Source organism: Panicum virgatum, chromosome 6N, assembly GCF_016808335.1.
Source record: "Panicum virgatum strain AP13 chromosome 6N, P.virgatum_v5, whole genome shotgun sequence".
NCBI lineage: Eukaryota > Viridiplantae > Streptophyta > Magnoliopsida > Poales > Poaceae > Panicum > Panicum virgatum.
Window position 1 is genome coordinate 2,383,470 of NC_053150.1, and position 19,110 is coordinate 2,402,579.

A 19,110-nucleotide genomic window follows, 5' to 3' on the forward strand; every position below is an offset into this window, starting at 1 on the left:
GGGAGAGTACGTAAGTATGCCACCGAATGTCCACGTATATTGCCATATAATTATGTTGGCAAGATTTTGGCGAGAACGTATAGGTCGTACATGAATGCATTATATCGTGCATACTATTATGTATTGACTGTTTGTTAGTATTTCTGTATAAATTTTTTTGTACCATGTACATCTCACTTTCGGTAATTTCAGACCTTATGTCGTTAGGGAAGTAGAAAAATAAATGCGTGTGTTTGGAACAAAACCTATCTACTGGTTCAAACAATAGACGTGCGAAGTGAGTCTAGTAGTATGGTCGGTGTTTCTCGTTTCTAATGTTAGAATCTTTTGACCGATTTTATCCTCCTTGATAGTTAAAGTAGAAATGTTAACGTTAAATGAAATCCTCGGTTGGTTTTCTTCGTATGCCTTTTATCTCATAATCAGCCAATCTTATTCTATCTGTGACTCAATGACCATTCCAGTTAATCCAAATATCGATATTTTCTACTATGGATCAATGTTCAGTTCAAAATCATATATCCTCATCTCTAGGCCATTCATTCAAATTGCCTAACGATAATCCATTACAGCCATCCTTGACGACTAAAGACATTCTGTTGTTCTTCTAGCATTGATATCCGTTTACTTCTAATCGTCTTAATTCCTATCCCTGAAATGGATCCAAATGCATTCTTGCTCGAATAAATAAGGATATTTTAAAAACTTGATCCTATACATTGTAGTCATCATGCATGAATAGGATTGCAACATTGTTGCATTGCATAATCATACATTGTTTAGGTATGGGTCTGACAAGGTGAAACCCGGATGACAGGCTAACTAACATTATGTGTCCCGTATGTCTACGTAGAACTTTTGATGTTTTTGAAATCTGAAAAACCTCTCTGAATTTGTGCTGCTTGGATTGCTTTCTATGATTTTTCTTTCGTAGCGGTGATTGTCTTTCGAACTATAGTGCCGCGACGAGACCTAGTGCCTCGTATGGACGCATACGATTGTACCACTGGGTGCGCGCTGGCGCTTAAGTACGGAGGGACATGGACTGTTACGACTGTCTTTTTATGCAACCCATAAAATATTTTTCTCTACTTCGTCCTCTTTAAGGGGGTAGGCCCTAGACAAATAACAACGCGAACGGGTTGTTTTAGGTTTGATTTTCTGGGGTAGTAATACACTAACTGGCATGGCATCATGTGCATCCTGCATCATGAAAGTTAATTAACAAATAATATCGAGCAAGAATGCTCTTGAGAAAAACTTGTCTTTATACCCTTTCTTTTCAGTTTCCCTGAGTTCCTTAAAACTCACCTGGATGTCTTTTCTATCAAGATTCACCATCAAATTGAGAATTTGATTCTTCTCAGAAATCTCCTTGATTCATATTCGTTGAGAAGCTTAGAACCTCTCTTCTTTGTAAAAATCCTACTTTTTGCTAGTACGGGAATAATCAACCGGCCCTTTTCAGCCGACTTTGATGGTGATTGTGTCCACATATATTATCCACAGTCACTTGCTGCAAAAGCTGAAGCCCTGGAGCTTTTTAGTGTGGAAAAACAATTGATTAGCTCACACCGTGGCATGGTTAATCTTCAGTTAGGTAATGACAGTCTGGTTGCTACGCAACTTATGTCTTCCAGAACCATATCGAGCAAGGAATTAGCAAATCGGCTGGCAATATTTATACCATTAAAATCAGCTATATTGATTAATCTAGAAACTAGCACCCACATTGGCCGATCCTTGTCCTTAGTTTATCGATTGTTCTCCTTTACTTCCTCTCCACTTAAATCTCGGGACGAGATTTTTTTAAGGGGGTAGGATTGTAACACCCCAGGGGTTACTACAAAATTAGTAAAACCTAAATGTGCTTAACCCAAAACTAATTGGCTTTACTGTCTGCTGCTCATCATCGCCGTGGTCAAGTTGGCCACGAACGCCGCCCGCACGCGTTGCGCGCGACGTGTGTCCCGTGCCCATGCCGTGCCCATCTCGCCGCGCCCTTATCCCTTCGCCCAGGTGCCTCACTCCCTCCTCTCCTTCCCAGACCACGCCGGCCTCTCTTGCTCGCGCCCGAGCTCCACCATCGGCTGCCATGGCCATCGAGATCCACTTGGCGGTGAAATCCCACTTCCGGTCACCATCTTCGACAACCAAAGGCTAGAATCGACTTCCCTCGACTCGCTGAAGCCCATGCTCTCCTCGTTCCATCACGTTCCGTGAGTTTCCGCGCTCGTTCCCGAGCCATGCCGCCGCCGCCATGCTGCTGCTCGCCGCGAGCCACGTGCACGCGCCCCTGCGCTGGGCCGCCGAGCGCCTCCACTCCGCCGGCCTTGCTGAATCCTTCCATGGCCGCCCCATCGTCCTCCCTCGCTGGAGCGCCGCCGCACGCAGCCATCACCGCCGCCGAGGTGCTGCTACCGCCGCCGGCGCCTCTCCGGTCGCCCCCAACCCCAACCAAGCCCACCTACAGGTAGTCCTCGTCGCCTTCATGCTCCTCCACCCCTCCCTCGCCGCCAGCAAGCCCCCCCATGGCCGGAATCGCCGTTTCCCTTTCTGCCCTGCTTCAAAATCACGACCAGGGACCTTGTGCGACAATTGAAACAAGTTTAGGGGCCTATCTGCACAACCGTAGACTCATATGAATAGTGCTGCGAAGGGTTATTTTGCAATAAATTGGCTGAAACTTTGAAAAATCATAGTAAATAATAGAAAAATCAGAAAATTGCAAACTAAAATTTGTTGGATTCTTTGTTTCAACTGATGGAGTTGAAACACCATGAAAAATCTTTTACCTAGCCTCTGCTGAAAAAAAGATGAATTTGTACAGGGCAAAATATGCAAGTGCTGGTAATGAAACTTTTACTAAATGTTGTTTACCTAAAGATGAGCATGCTGTAAAATTTTCACATTTAATTAAGCATCACACGGGTCATGAAAAATAGAACAATGTACAACTGCAGTAAAGAAAAATAATTTCCACAGGTAGTTCTACTAAGTTTCAGAGGTTCATATTTTTCCAGCAATATGCAGTACAAAAATTCCAGCTCTGGTAAAAATATAAGATTTTTCTAGGCAGAGAAACTATTTTTCATGATTTAATGTATTTCTCCTTACCAAAAATCATTTGGTCCAGTTGGGTTTAACTAAAAATTCTCAAACTTTTTCTGTAGAATTTGGGAACGAAACTACAGGTACTGTAATAGTTTGAACCCATGAATCATACAATAACAACTTGGATAAATAAAATTTTTATCCTAGGCATACATCAAGTCCTAAATAAAACCTATATCTAGGAGTGTCAAATGGACATCAATTTTTTAAAGAGTCCTACACTTGCAGTCTATAACAATATTTCCAAAAATCACCTACTGATCATGGCTAGAACTTGAGATCTAAATAAAGGACTAATAAATTTGTATTTAATCAAGAACAAAAACCAGTGAGCAAATGAAAAACTGCATGTAAGGAAAGTTGTAGATCTAGTAACAAGGAACTCAGATCAATTGAGTTTGCATTTTTCCAATTTTTCTACGAATTTATAACAATTTTACAAGTTTGCTATTTTTGAAAACAAAAGAAAAAGAAAACGAAATCTTGCATCTAGGCCCCTGGAATGATTTGGGGGTTTGCAAAAATTCCCCTGGCCGGAGCCAGGAATAGAGGAGGCTGCGGTGGTCCGTTTCCCAGCGAGTGAGCTCGCCGGCGGTGAGGTGGAAGTGGGGGAGGAGCTAGAGGACATCGATGGCTACCCAAAGGTGGTCTTGGACGGCGTCGGGGGTGACTGGACGGAGCTCGCCGCGGTAGCAGTAGGGGCGGCGGCAGGAGTCGACGGCGGCGGCGGCGCTCCGGTGCGGGAGGGAGGGTGAGGACTGGCCGGGGAGGTTCAGCGGACCACGAGGAAGCTATCTTGGGGGTCGATTTGGGTCGAGGAGGGACGGAGCAGGGGCTCGACGGTGAGATCGATCGGTGGGTGGCAATGGCGGGGCGGCGGCGCCGTTCTGGCACAGGGGCGGCTCGGCTCGGCTTTGTGAGGGAAGGAGAGTGGAGAGGGAGGGTGGAAACGCCTCTTGGCGAAGCAAATGGGGAGGGGGAGAGCTCGGTAGGAGGGGGGCGTAGTAGTGGAGCAACTCGGCGCGTGCGGCGTCGCGGTGGCGTGCTCGCCGAGCGGCAGTAATGGCCGGGTCAGGGGCACCGCAGCGGCGGCGGGACGGGGCGAGCTGCGTGCTCATCATGGAAAGCCATGAGTGGAGCACAGCGAGCGAGCGGCCGTCGTGCCACTCTGCTCCACTCTTGGGTCAACGGCGGGCGGCACTGCGTGGTTGTCGCCGAGCGGCCGTCGGGACTTAGGCGCGTGCGCGGCGGTGCAGAGGCACTCATGGTCGGGCTGGGGTCTCAGCGTGGTGGTAGGAGGCGGTGTCGCAGCGACGGTGCAGCAGCGGCAGCGGCAGCATAGCTGCTCTGCTCTGCAGGCCGTGGCCAGGAGCAGGGGAAAGGGAGGGAGAGAGAAAGGGAGAGGTAGAGAGAGAAGAGAGGTCAACATTTTTGACTCACGATTTTCTCAAAATTTTCCATGGAAACTCAAAAAAGTTTGAACACGAAAGTTGTTCAAAATTCAAAATCCTACAACTTTCCTTTCAGGCCAAAATTCATTTGAGCAATGATTTGAAAGTTATTTTAAATTTTCAAAAACTGTGATTCAAATTATTTGTCATTTCATGTGGAGTCATTATTATTTTGATCATGATGTCAACTAGGCTTTTGTAGACCCTATTAAAAGGGATGTGTAGATGCATTTTACTAGCCAATTTTGAGTTGTTTAAGAAACATTACAAAGTCACACTATACTGGCACACATACACATGTACACAGACATACATACACATGCATTTGTAGACATACAAGAAATGCATTATTTACTCTTGATGATTAGATGATTATGCACGATGACCTGGTTAATGATCTTACTAATTATTTACTGTCCAAAAGTTAGGCTACCCTATCGAGGAGTATGCACAAAAGACTACTTAAGACAACATCTAAAAGTCGTCGAGGTTGTTGACTGACGACTCGCTCCTCACTGGTGAGTGAGCTCCCGGAAGTGGTGGCATGGGCACTCTAGACGTAGTGTCAAGTCCTGAGATACCCTGAACCTCCTGGGGCTTCTCCTCCATGGCCTCGGGCTGGGCCTGCTGATCCTCTAACACCTCAATGTGATCCAAAGCATTATCTAGCTGAATCTGTTGAGCGGCGAACTGCTGCTCCAGAAGTGCAAAGTTAGCATCCCTCTCATCCAAGAGAGCGTCACGCTCCTCAACTTGACCCTCAAGTTGGCCAATATGGGCATCAAGATCCGCGATCTGCTCATTCTTAGCATTCACCATCTCATGGCTAGTCTGTGCAGAACCAATGATCTGGGGCATGGCTTTGGCCTGTAAGGTCTGCAAGCGGTAGAGTGCATTCATGCACTTCACCGACATGGAGATAGTCTCTGTAGCTCTGTTCTGCTGAAGGTACCCAGTGTGTCCGATCTGACTAAGCCAGTTAGGGTCATTGGGCTGCTCTGCTGGGAAGAGGCCAATAGGGGCTAGTGTGACAGCTGCATATTTTTTTTTCGCAAAACTTGTTGAGCGCTCTCTTGGCTGCAAGTTCCCAAGTGTCAATCAGATGGTGTCCAACTACCTCTAGCTCCAAGGAAGCCCAGTGAGCTGGAAAAGGGTGGGGAGCATGAGTCATGCGCACGCGATAGCGCGCGACTCCCATCTCATGGAACTCCTCGCCCACATAGCGCGGGGGACTGGGATATCCGGCATCGCGCATCACTTCCCAAAGAATGGAGGGGAAACCCTGCCAGTGTGTGCACTCGGAGTGTGCACGCCCATCCTCATCAAACACCAGGAGAGCAGGGGCAGCCATCTGTACAAAAGATGTGCACAAGTGAGTGATGGTTAAAACAGATTTTGGGTAGTGCACGAAAACAAACATAACTGAAAGCACATAACTCTAAAAATTCTCAAACGTTACAGGAACATTCCTAAGGTTCTTATGCACAACTTTGCTAGTCAACCCAAGAGCTAGGTCAGAGCCTAAGAAGGTCTTATCCTTAGAGTTTTCCTTTGCTGTCTGCCCAGAATTTTCAGTGACCAGAGAGCTAGTAAAATGAGTGCTGAGGACAAACTACTAAGCCTAAAATCAACAAATTTTGATAGCAGCTCGGTGAGTAAATTTGGCACAAGTTTTGAACACATCTGCAGAAAACATCCCTAGGAAGGCCTAAAAATTTGTGCAACCGAAGTGCTCAAAACTGACAGAAAACAGGGTGTCAAAGTTTCTAGTCTACCCCTCTGTATACTAATCGAAACATTCTCAAATTTAAACAGCAGTTAGAAAACAAGATTTGGATCAAAATCCTCCATAGGAAGAACTACAGAAAAGGTCATTTTATAGGTCCAATAATTTCATCTCTTAGGGTATAGCAGAAAGTGACAGATTTCTAGATAGACCTTAATCGTGAGAAAATGAACCGTGCTCATGTGCAACCCTTAACATTCCCGACTAACCCACATCCATTTTCATTGGCTTTCAATTTATGATCGTGATGCATGCACGACCTATTCGTCCTCACAAGAAAAACAATTGCCAAATAGCTTTGGACTTACGGGGTTAGCACCGGTGGCATGGCACAATTTACGTCTATATATATATATATATATATATATATATATATATATATATATATATATATATATATATATATATTTCTAGCCGAGTTCTAACCGTTCTTAACTTACGTAATCGTGGTTAGTGTACCTGCAGAAAATTGGCAGATATATATTCATTGAACCTTTCATGCCAGCACTCATAAAAGCATCCCCATACATTACCGCTCACTATAGAAGCGGCAGCCATGCGTCGACACTGCATGGATAGTGCTCATACGCTACCGAGGTGATGTATTCACGGTTTCTTTTACTCCCAATATAATCGACCGATGGTCGGTATATTGGCAGCAGCTCAAGTAGGCCACTGCTTGAGCGCAGCGTTCGGTTCGCATCACCGACGGGAAGGTCAGACTCCCTCAGCTGACTGAGTATACTTTACTCCCAATATAGTCAAGTAATAGTTGATATATTGGCAGCAACTCAAGTAAGCCACTGCTTGAGGGCAGCGTTCGGCTCGCATCACCGACGGGAAGGTCAAGCTCTCTCAGTTGACTGAGGATCCTTACCGTCTTACCTTAGCGTAGGTGCGTCGTTACATAATGTAAAGTACTGAATTTAAAGTATAAAAAGAAATGTGCTGGAAGTCAGTCATAAATAAACCATAAGTTAGATAGCCACCTAGTACTCCCATAATTTTTCCCTAGGGCTTTACGTACTATGCACGATCCTTAGCGAACCAATGTATTTTCCAAACGCGATTGTGTGGCTAAGTTTTAAGGAAAACTTTTGAAATCTTGTCGCACTCTCGGGTGTGCGCTTTGTTCGGCTCTGATACCAGCTGTGGCAGAAACCACCCAAATTAATCCGGCTCAAGTGCGCTAACCATCACCCTAAAGGTACTCCCGGCTAACACGCACTTGAAACGGAGTAATCCGGCAGTGCTGTCGGGTAAAGTCCCGAAGAATCCACCTGAGCGTCGATCGAACCCAAAGCTTACATGCAACTCACACGAAGGTGAGTTCAGAGAGTACAACATTTCACAAATATATTACATTACTGAGTCTTAACTTAAATATTACAAACCAAGTTCAAAATCTCAGAAAGGTACTTGAAATTCAACTTGAAAGTAGTTGAGAGTTTAACTGCAGTGGAAATAAAGCGAGTTCTAAATGACGATACAAGATGTCATGATGAAGCCCGTACATGACATCACTCGGCATTGTCATCGTTGGCCGGAGTCGTATACCACTCCACCGACCAACCAGGAGGTAAAGTACACGGCCAAGTCAAGCTAGTTATCTGATCTTCAAACATATCACCTGAAAACAAAGTTGAGCCACAAGCAAGGCAGAGTATACTAATACTCAGCAAGGCTTACCCGACTATGGGTATACTTAGCCCACTACCTAGACATGTAAGGCTTTTGGCTGGAGAGGTTTGTTTCGCCAAAAAGCAACTAAGAGTAAATCCTTAATTTCAAATTTTAGCTTCAAAATTCTAGTTCGATTGACCATTCTAAGTGAGCATCTATCCAATAGCATACATGGTGAAAAACAATTACTTTTCATCATTCAACCATATTCATCATCCTCATTGTTCCACTTCTTACTCTATGTGGCAAAAGGGTTAAGCAATCCCAATATCCGTGAGAGGCGGACGATTCGAATCGAATTTGTTAACCTGGCCAGGCAGACCTAAACACACGCATGGGAACCGAGTCCCCACGCAACATTTCTCCTTTCCTTCCGGCTCGTGGATCAGGGTCACCCCCTTTGACTACAAGAGCCCCACGCCACAGTCGACGCCGGGTCATGACCACGCTTGCACCCGCATGTGGCCGCATGAGAAACAACGTTCAAAGAGGGTGAGGGAAAAGTCCACTCCCCAGGCCGATCAGGTACTTAAGCTTACCGATTACCATATTTCTCGGTATATGGTTAGTACGTTCAAACGCTTAACCACCACTACCACACACTGCGGCATTATCCATTTTCACTAAACAGACGGGGTATCACAAGTACAACAACCTCGCCCGTAAACCTTATGATTGCGGCATGTAGTAGACATTCAACTCCCATGAGCTCGCGAGTGACAGGAAATCACTCGACTTCTACCGAACCATTAGCATAGCCAACTAGCGACCTATACATGCTAGTATTCAAACATAGGTACTTAAGATTATGCAACTAGGGTTCCAAACAATTCCTACAAACTTAAATGCACAAGTAGATAGGAATATAAGCAGTTGCATAAATTTAAAATAGATAGGACATGCTCCGGGGCTTGCCTTCCTGAGCGGAGCTAGCCTTGGGCTCTTCTGAACTTTGGTTCAGGTCTTCAGTAATTTCAGTTAGATTAACTTAAGCTTCACGCTGCTCACTCTCGGACTCCAGCTCGTACGTACCGTCAGCGAGAGTAGTCAAATCTACATGAATGCATATGCGTGAGTTATTTTAGTGGTAACGATTTATTCATTTCTTCACTATAGAGTTGTAATCCAACAAAACCCAACTTTGAAAACAACCATTTTCAAAATCATCTCTCAGGGCAATCATTTACTGGGTATTATCTAACATGATTTAGTTCACAGGGAACCGGGGTGGTTTTCCCAAAACACTACTCAACCAAGCAACTCAAAAATACTTTATTTACACTAGTTATCCATGTATAAATCAAAATCTATAGTTCCCTAAACTCCCTAGTCATGAAATTTTTACACAGAAGGAAATTCATGATAAGTAATCTACCATAAAAATTTCAGTCCATTTCATGCAGCAAAAACACCATGAAAAATCTTTTACCTAGCCTCTGCTGAAAACAAGATGAATTTTTACAGGGCAAAATATGCAAGTTCTGGTAATGAAACTTTTAATAAATGTTTTTTACTTAATGATGAGAATGCTGTAAAATTTTCACATTTAATTAAGCATTACACAGGTCATGAAAAATAGAAAAATGTACAACTGCAGTAAAGAAAAATAATTTCCACAGATAGTTCTACTAAGTTTCAGAGGTTCAAATTTTTCCACCAATATGAAGTACACAAATTCCAGCTCTGGTAAAAATATAAGATTTTTCTAGGTACAGAAACTATTTTTCATTATTTAATGTATTTATCCTTATCAAAAATCATTTGATCCAGTTGGGTTTAACTAAAAATTCTCAAACTTTTTCTGTAGAATCTGGTAACGAAACTACAGGTACTGTAAATGTTTGAACCCATGAATCATAACATAACAACTTGGATAAATAAAAATTTTATCCTAGGCATACATCAAGTCTTAAATAAAACCTATATCTAGGAGTGTCAAATGGACCTCAAATTTTTAAGGAGTCCTACACTTGCAGTATATAACAATATGTCCAAAAATCACCTACAAATCACCTACAGTATATAACAATATGTCCAAAAACCTATATGTCCAAAAATCAAGAACAAAAACCAGTGAGCAAATGAAAAAGTGCATGTAAGTAAAGTTGTAAATCTAGTAACAAGGAACTCAGATCAATTAAGTTTGCATTTTTCTGTTTTTTCTTTGAATTTTTATCGATTTTACAAGTTTGCTATTTTTGAAAACAAAAGAAAAAGAAAACGAAATCTTGCATCTAGGCCCCTGGAATGATTTGGGGGTTTGCCAAAATGCCCCTGGCCGGAGCCAGGAACAGAGGAGGCGGTCCGTTTCCCGGCGAGGGAGCTTGCCGGCGGCGAGGGGGAAGTGGGGGAGGAGCTAGAGGACATCGATGGCTACCCAAAGGTGGTCTTGGACGGCGTCGGGGGTGACTGGACCGAGCTCGCCGCGGTAGCAGTAGGGGCGGTGGCAGGAGTCGACGGCGGCGGCGGCGCTCCGGTGCGGGAGGGAGGGTGAGGACCGGCCGGGGACGCTGCAGCGGCGACGGGACGGGGCGAGCTGCGTGCTCATCATGGAAAGCCATGAGTGGAGCGCAGCGAGCGAGCGGCCGTCGTGCCACTCTGCTCCACTCTTGGGTCAACGGTGGGCGGCACTGCGTGGTTGTCGCCGAGCGGCCGTCGGGACTTAGGCGCGTGTGCGGCGGTGCAGAGGCACTCATGGTCGGGCTGGGGTCTCAGCGTGGTGGCAGGAGGTGGTGGCACAACGACGGTGCAGCAGCGGCAGCGGCAGCATAGCTGCTCTGCTCTGCAGGCCGTGGCCAGGAGCAGGGGAAAGGGAGGGAGAGAGAATGGGAGAGGTAGAGAGAGAAGAGAGGTCAACATTTTTGACTCACGATTTTCTCAAAATTTTCCATGGAAACGAAAAAGTTTGAACACGAAAGTTGTTCAAAATTCAAAATCCTACAACTTTCCTTTCAGGCCAAAATTCATTTGAGCAATGATTTGAAAGTTATTTTAAATTTTCAAAAACTATGATTCAAATTATTTGTCATTTCATGTGGAGTCATTATTATTTTGATCATGATGTCAACTAGGCTTTTGTAGACCCTGTTAAAAGGGATGTGTAGATGCATTTTACTAGCCAATTTTGAGTTGTTTAAGAAACGTTACAAAGTCACACTATACTGGCACACATACACATGTACACAGACATACATACACATGCATTTGTAGACATACAAGAAATGCATTGTTTACTCTTGATGATTAGATGATTGTGCACGATGACCTGGTTAATGACCTTACTAATTATTTTTAAACACCTGAGGTGTTACAGCTTCATCACCAAGGAAGGGGGTCTCCACGTCCCCCGCATAAAGCTTGTCGACGCCGATCCACACTAAGCCGGAGGGTCGTTGACGTTGCCGGCGAGTCACCAAGACTCCAAGGGTGGCCGGCTCACCGAGATACACTTTGGTTCACTCAAGAACTAAGGCACAAGGCACACAACCTTGCTCACTCACTCAAGAGCTAAACTAGTGCTAAACCTAAAGATGTGATCACTAAGCACTTTGGTTGGCTTGGAGGTGTTGAGGATGTGAGTGGAACTACTCTGAACTCCAGCCAAAACTTCAAATGACCAGGGGAACCCATATATATAGCCCTCAAAGTTAACTAGCTGTTTTAGAGCCGTTAAACTTTTTCTGCACAGGGCGTCGGATAATCCGACGTGGCTCTGAGATAGGCATCGGATCATCTGACCCCACTAGGATTCCCCTGGTAGCCATTACTTTTCAAACAAACAACTGATATCATTTGTCTGACGTGTTTATCCGACCAGTTCTTGATTAATGCGTCGGATCATCAGGTGCAATGGTCAATTTGAATTCCAAAGCCAATGTTTCTGATCATTTGTCCGACCCTTAATCCGACGCTCCAAGTACCATGTGTCGGATCATCCGACCTTGAAGACTTTCTCTGATCGCCCTTGACATGCTCTCTAGTACATCATCCGAGGGTTTGTCCGACCCTTCTTTTATGGCGTTGGATCATCCAGCTTCTTCGGTATGTTTATCCGACCTTGTTGGTTCGAATAATCCGACCCCACTGTGTTTTGCAGAACTCGTCCAATTCAGCATTTCTTTGAGTTCTTTCTTCGTGTTTTGCTTTGCTAGTGCTTTTTTACTTCATTCTTGGGACCTGATGAGATATACTTGACAAACACATTAGTCCCATTGATTGCGTTGTCATTCGATCACCAAAATCACTCGAAATGGCCTAAATGGGGCCATGTTCGTTACAGAGTTGGGTCTTTTTCAACCACTCCTCCTTTCCACTATCTTGATCCTTTCCACTATCTTGATCCTTTCCACCAATGGGGCAAGATCACGTCCGCACAGACTTGCCGCTGCTCACCACACCGTCGGGAGCTAGCCGGCGACGCCTAGCCATCTAGGAGGCTCACCTCCAAGAGTAACAAATGCAAATATGAATCTTTGACGGAATCAATAGTGCTCAAGCTATGGATGCTCTCAGCTGCTCAAAATGCAGCTCTCACAATGGTTACTTTGCTCACACTCACTCAATCTCTCAACCCAATCCAAGGATATGCAATCTAGTTAGCACAACTCACAAAGAGTGTTGGGGAGAGCTAGCTGGTCAAGAAAATGCCTCAAGAAGCTCAGGAGAATGCAAGAAACCAGCAGCCCACGCAAGAGAGGGCCAAGGGGTATAAATACCCATCATTCAAAAACTAGCCGTTGAGACTGTCAGACTAGACCGGTTAGATCGGTCCTCCAGACCGGTCAGACTAGTCTGGCTAAAACTAGCTGTTACTCTCCATGACCGGTCAGACCGGTCCCCTGGACCGGTCAGGGCCAGAGAACCCCAAACCCCTGTATATAAGACCTCACTTGATCCATCAAGTCAAGACTTGATCTTCAAGTATTTCTAAGTTAGTTCTCAGAGGGTTTCTCTCAGGATTCTCTCATGGGTTATCTATGAGCACTTTTGACCAAGTCAAACAATCAATGTTGCATCTCTTTTGATAGTACGACATACCTATACTCAAGATTAAATATAAAACACAATTCAACCACTTGAGCCTTGAATCACTTCAGTTTTGCCATACTTTGACTTGTCAATCTTGGGACTTCAACATTGCATTTTCTTATCATGAGCAAATCCATACTTGAGCTAGTGACTTCGGAATTCCAACTCTTAGTAAAGTATGTCCATGAATCCAAGTCACTCCATAATATACTTGATGCATTGCATTGCTTCTCCCAACATAGCTTAGATATGATACTTCGAAAGCCCCACGGATACTAGCAACTTCACCCTAGCAATTCGCACATGGTAAGCCGTTGCTTCACCAAAGTTTGCTTAGTCCCTCGCACTAGTCATCTCGGTTGGCTTCTTCATCACTTACCCTTGCCACATTAAGTTCAGCTTTGCACATCAACAATGAATTCCACTTGAACTTTCTATTTGATTGCTTGAGCTTGATCTCATATATAATGCTCCATATCTCAAGCTTCCTCCAAACATCAATGACTTGAATGAGAAATAATCTCATATATGTGTCATGCTTTGCTATCATTCTTTTAATCAAACACCTTTTAAATTTATGCCAAGCCATATATATAGAAACCACTTGTTGTCATTGCATGAACACTTATATCTTGTTTCTCTTCACAATATGCTTGACTTTCACTACTATTTGCCTTTTGTTTGATTCTATATCACATGAGCTAATGACAATAATTGATTTGCAAATAAATCCCTGCTCATGACAACTTCAATAATATCATTAGTCCTTTAATTATGTTGTCAATCAACTCACCAAAATCCATTAGGGCCTAGATGCACTTACAATCTCTCCCTTTTTGGTGATTGATGAATCAAATAAAAATTTTCAAATTCTCAGATATCATGAGCTCCCCCTAAATATGTGTTTTGAATTGAATTCAACAACCAAGGCCTCAAATGCCAATTTGCACATATTTTAAAACGAATAGGAGCTCCCCCTATATCTCAGAATTCATGGGGTGCAAAGAGTGCAAGTGTGTCTATAAAAGATACACGTGATGCATATGACAAGAATATTCACTTCATTTCAAAAGAAAAGAAATTTTGGCTCTGTCAGGGCAGACCGGTCAGACCGGCGTGTCCTGGCAGACACCCAAAAACAACATTTCATCATTCAAATGAGCATCACACTAGCACATATTAACTTAGATAAATTAAAAACTGTTCATAACACATAGTAGCACAGATTACAAGCCTCAAGTCCACAAATAAAAATAAGATACAAATTATTACAGATTTTAGAGTACAGAAATGATGACCGGTCAGACCAGTCCAACAGACCGGTCAGACCGGTCCTGCTAAAACAGACACACTCTGAATTGAGATTTTCTTCTACTCTTCTCCTTCTCTCCTTTGCCAAACTGAAGCTTTAATCCAAGTTTTAATCCATGTTCTTCTCCCCTTTTGTCATCTATCACCATAAAGGCCCTGGGAGAAGTAGCTTGGCGCCAATCACTGTCCATTACCCCCATTGCTAGTGGCATCTGAGGGAGTCCGATCACCCCAATCATGCATACCTATCCAAAGGTTTGAGGTCAGATAAGCATTTTCAGGTAAAGTTGTGGCCTCAAGTGAAGTGGTAGCAGTGTCTAGCGAAGGATTTAAGGAAGTTGCAATGCTTGACATACCAGGATGAGTACCAAAAATGGAGGCAGCTGTGGATTGAGCAAAGGTTTCTGTTGCCGAGGGACGTGAAGCTTCTGTCTGTGTATGATGCAGAGGTGCCATAGTGGATGTCCCTGGAGCTCCAAAAGTACCAAAACCATAATCTGGAGGAGGAGGAGGTGGAGCTGATCCGGAGGGTCTTGCTGCTCCCTAAAACGTGTATGGACCAAAGACTCCTTCTCCAGGTGCAGGAGTAGAGGATGTAGCCCCAACAATGGTTAGAAGACAAAGGATTCATCTGATGAGTTGCCATGTTTGCCTCCTAAATTGGAGCCTCTATTTAGGATTAAGTTGATTCAGGGAACTCATCCCATCTTTAGGTCTCCATATAGGATGGTAGCCATTTAGCAAAAGAAATTGACCAAACAGATTGGTGATCTTATAGCAAAAGGATTTATTAGACAAGAGTCTTGCTTTGAACAACTCCTATGATATTTGTGGAAAAGAATGATAGAACAAAAAACTTTGTGTGCATTATAGAAGATTTAATCAGGATGGTATCATTGTTAATCCCTGGAATGTTGCTTCTTTGGTTGAGTAGGAGAGACCGACAACTACCATGGATGTTTGAAGTTTTCTTGGTCTTGCTGGTTACTTCGTTGGTTTGTTTAGGATTTTACACCATTGCAAAGTAGAAGACGAAGCTAACTATGAAGGGTGTTCCATTTGTCTGGACTGATGATTGTTAGGTAAGTTCTTATACTTTAAAGGAGAAGCTGCTGAGTGCCCCTATTTTAGTGTTGCCAGAGAGTGGCAAGCATTTCACAATGTACACGGATGCCTCCCCTGTCGGTCTTGTTGTATGCTCATGTAGGAGTGTAGGGGTGATCTCTTATGCATCAAAGCAATTGAGGAAGCATGAGGAGAATTATCCAACACAATGACTTAGAGTTAGCAGCAGTGTGTTTTTGCATTGAAGATTTGGAGACATTATCTCTATTGGTGAGTCATGTGATATCCTTACAGATCATTAGAGTCTTAGTATATTTTCATTCAGAAGGAGTTAAAATTGAGACCTAGGAGGTGGCTCGAGTTGATTAAGGATTATGGTTTCACTATCCAGTATCATCCTGGCGAGGCAAATGTTGTTGCAGATGTGCTTAGTAGGACCGGTGTACCTAAGACTTGTATGTCTTTGATAGTTGACTTGGACCGTATGGGTTTTTCTCTCTGCTATGCTGGTGTTGCCCGTGAGGAGACTCAGCTGTTGATTCAATCACCATTGTGTGAGCATGTGCGGGTGGCACAATTGCAGGATCGCTTGCTTCAGGCTGTTCGCAAGCATATTTTGGCGGGGAGACCTCGTGAGTTCACTATGGAGGAGGATGGCACTATTTTTCTTAGAGGTCGTCTTTGTGTACCACAGAAAGCTGTAGTAAAGATGGAGATTTTGAGGGAAGCTCATCGTAGTCCATATACAGTGCACCCTAGTGAGACAAAGATGTATCAGGATTTGAAGCAAAACTTCCGATGGAAGCGAATGAAGGTTGATATTGCTAAATATGTGGCTTCTTGTGGTATTTGTCGGAAAGTGAAGGCCGAGCATCAAAGGCCATCTGGATTATTGAAACCATTGGAGATCCCTATTTGGAAATGGGAGAATATTACCATAGACTTTGTGGTTGGCTTACCTCGTTCCCCTAGGGGTAAGGATGCTATTTGGGTTGTAATTGATAGACTCGAAGGTTGCCCATTTTATTCCCATAAAGACTACAAATTCTGCTTCAGATTTGGTTCCCTTGTATGTCAAGGAAGTGGTAATGTTGTATGGTGTGCCTAAGTCTATTGTTTCTGATCGTGCTTCCAAATTTGTATCTAATTTTTGAAAAAGCTTGTATAGTGCTTTGGGCACTAGATTGGATCTCTGCTTTTCACCCTCAGACGGATGGTCAGTTAGAGTGTACTATTCAGATAACAGAAGACTTGTTGCAATCGTGTGTCCTCTCCTAGAAGGGTAGTTGGGAAGATCACTTGCCTTTGGTAGAGTTTGCTTATAACAACAGTTATCAGGCTAGTATCAAAGTGGCTCCATATGAAGCATTGTATGGCTGCAGGTGTATTTCCCCACTTTGTTGGAATGTCGTTGGTGAGAGGTCTTTGGTTGGTTCGCATTGGGTACAACATACTCATGATAATGTACGGGAGATTCGTAAGAACTTGTTGACCGCTCAGAGTCATCATAAGAGCTATGGAGATGTCAGATGAAGGGATTTAGAGTTCTCGGTTGGCGATGAGGTTCTTCTCAAAGTTTCACAAACAAAAGGTGTTGTTCGTTTTGGCATCAGATGAAAGCTCAGCCCGTGGTACATTGGACCGTATAAGATCACTGCTCAAGTCGGATCATTAGCTTATCATTTGTAGTTGCCTGAGTAGATGGGTGATGTGCACCCCGTGTTCCATGTATCGATGCTGAGGATGTATCTAAAGGATCCAAAGCAGAAGATGCATGTTGAGCCATTGACTATTCAGCAGGATTTGACTATGGAGTGTCACCCAGTGTGCATATTGGATTTTCTGATCGTGTTATGTGGAATAGAACCATCAAGTATGTGAAGGTTCTATGGACTAATCAGTCAGAGCGGGAAGCCACATGGGAATTGGAGGCGCAGATGCGCGAGAAATATCCAGAGCTCCTCGAGTCTGATAAGTAATTGGTTGTTTATATATGGTTCTTTTTCCCAATCATGCATTAGTGATGCTGAATTCGAGGACGAATTTCTTTAAGGAGGGGAGAATGTAACACCCAAAATAAACAAAGGGCAAAATACACTTTCTGCATGGGAAAGCGCAAAGTTGATAGCCAAAATTAACTTTTTTTATCCATTGATCGAATGGAAAAACGGACACTATGGTTGCGTAGAGCTCGTCGAGTACATTCCGTTTGACTATTTACATGTCGCGTTTGGAGTTCGGACCAAATGGTTATAGTTTTTGTAAGTTGCTAGGCGGGCGGCGCGCTACAGTGCCATGAACAGTACCCCCAAAAAAACCCCTAAGTTGTCGCCCCTCCCTAGTGCCGCCCCTCTCCCTCTCCTTCACGTCCTCTTTCTCTCACGAACAAAAGAAAAACACCCCCTCTCCTCCTCCTCCAGTAGCCCCAAGATTCAAGGGAGAAAGTAAAGGGAAAGGAAGGGGAAAGAGGAGAAAACGGATTAAGGAGAACGAGAGGACCAAGAAGAGGTGCACATCATCATCTTCCCCATCATTAGATCGTCGCCCTTCAAGGGGAACCCAAAGGTGAGACCCCATGGACGTCCTCCCCTCTTTTGGATGAGTTTTATGGCTGGTATTTAGTATTTTTCGTTGGATTAGTGGGGGGGTGGGGGGATTTAGAGATGGATCTCGTGATTAGTCTCTGCTGGTTGACAGATTCGGCAGATTCTGTTCCTATCAGTTTTTCGTTCTTTTATTGATCTCAAATAAATACTAAACCTTTATATGAGTTGGAGAAGAGTTAGAGATCTTTCCGTGGCCGCAGAGAACACCTCAATCGGATTTAAGATTAGGGAGAAACTAAGGTTGGAATCTCACTATTTTCAGTCTCGTAATTCTGGGCAGGTCTGTTAACATGGAGTTTAGGAAACTTTATTGGCAGATTTGGACTTGTTGGTAGTTGAAAGAGTTGTATGTAATTTCACAAGCTTTCCAGATTGCTAAAGTTCATATTCATCAGAATTTAGGAGTTTCAGTTATGACTGTTTTAGTAAGACTGTTCTACAGAATCCGTCAGATTGTCAGATTAAGGTTCACCTCGAATCTAACCAATGTTGATGATTTTTCCTCTACTTTTGAATAACTAGAAAGTTTTAGGTTCTGAAATTATCTTTCATGTGGCAACAGATCAGAATTATTTTCCATCAGGAATTAAGGATACAAAAAGAATAAGCTGTGTGCTGTTGTTACCCGAATCCATACGCATTGTTTTGTTCGGTATGATGGGTTGGGGAGTAGTAGCGCTTTACTTGATGTTCGTGAATGCTTGTACTGAAATCATGGTGCTAAACAGGTGGTGCACCATTGGATCACGCCTAACTCATGTTCTCTTGATCTTCATCAAAGGAAAGCAAACGTAGCCGTGGTTTTTGCTAAAGCTTTGACTTGTTATTTATTCTGCCTACACATTCGAAAAATTTAGAACCTTACTCAAAGCAATATTTCATTGATTTAGTATTGAATTATTCTGCGAATCTAAATATGTTGTCTTATGATAAGAATTGTAACTTTAATTCATGAGGTAAGTCAGCGGCGCCATTGGCGTCGTGCCCTTCTTGAAGGCTTTTTGAGATCGGGTTTGGCTTGCGGCAGTGTTGTGATGCCAATGGTGAGGGAAGGCAGCCATGGGTG

General features: G+C 43.7%; 2 long non-coding RNA genes across 2 annotated transcripts; one reads left to right on the top strand and one right to left on the bottom strand.

The window, feature by feature from the left end:
* Positions 1–14,239: 14,239 nt before the first annotated feature.
* LOC120680051 lies at positions 14,240–17,801 on the bottom strand. The gene is made up of 2 exons (XR_005677449.1): positions 14,730–17,801; positions 14,240–14,618 (listed from the first exon to the last, which is right to left on the bottom strand). It is a non-coding gene; the product is annotated as an uncharacterized LOC120680051 (long non-coding RNA).
* Positions 17,802–17,860: 59 nt separating this feature from the next.
* On the top strand, positions 17,861–18,889 carry LOC120680050. Its single transcript, XR_005677448.1, has 2 exons — positions 17,861–18,003; positions 18,773–18,889. It is a non-coding gene; the product is annotated as an uncharacterized LOC120680050 (long non-coding RNA).
* Positions 18,890–19,110: the final 221 nt, after the last annotated feature.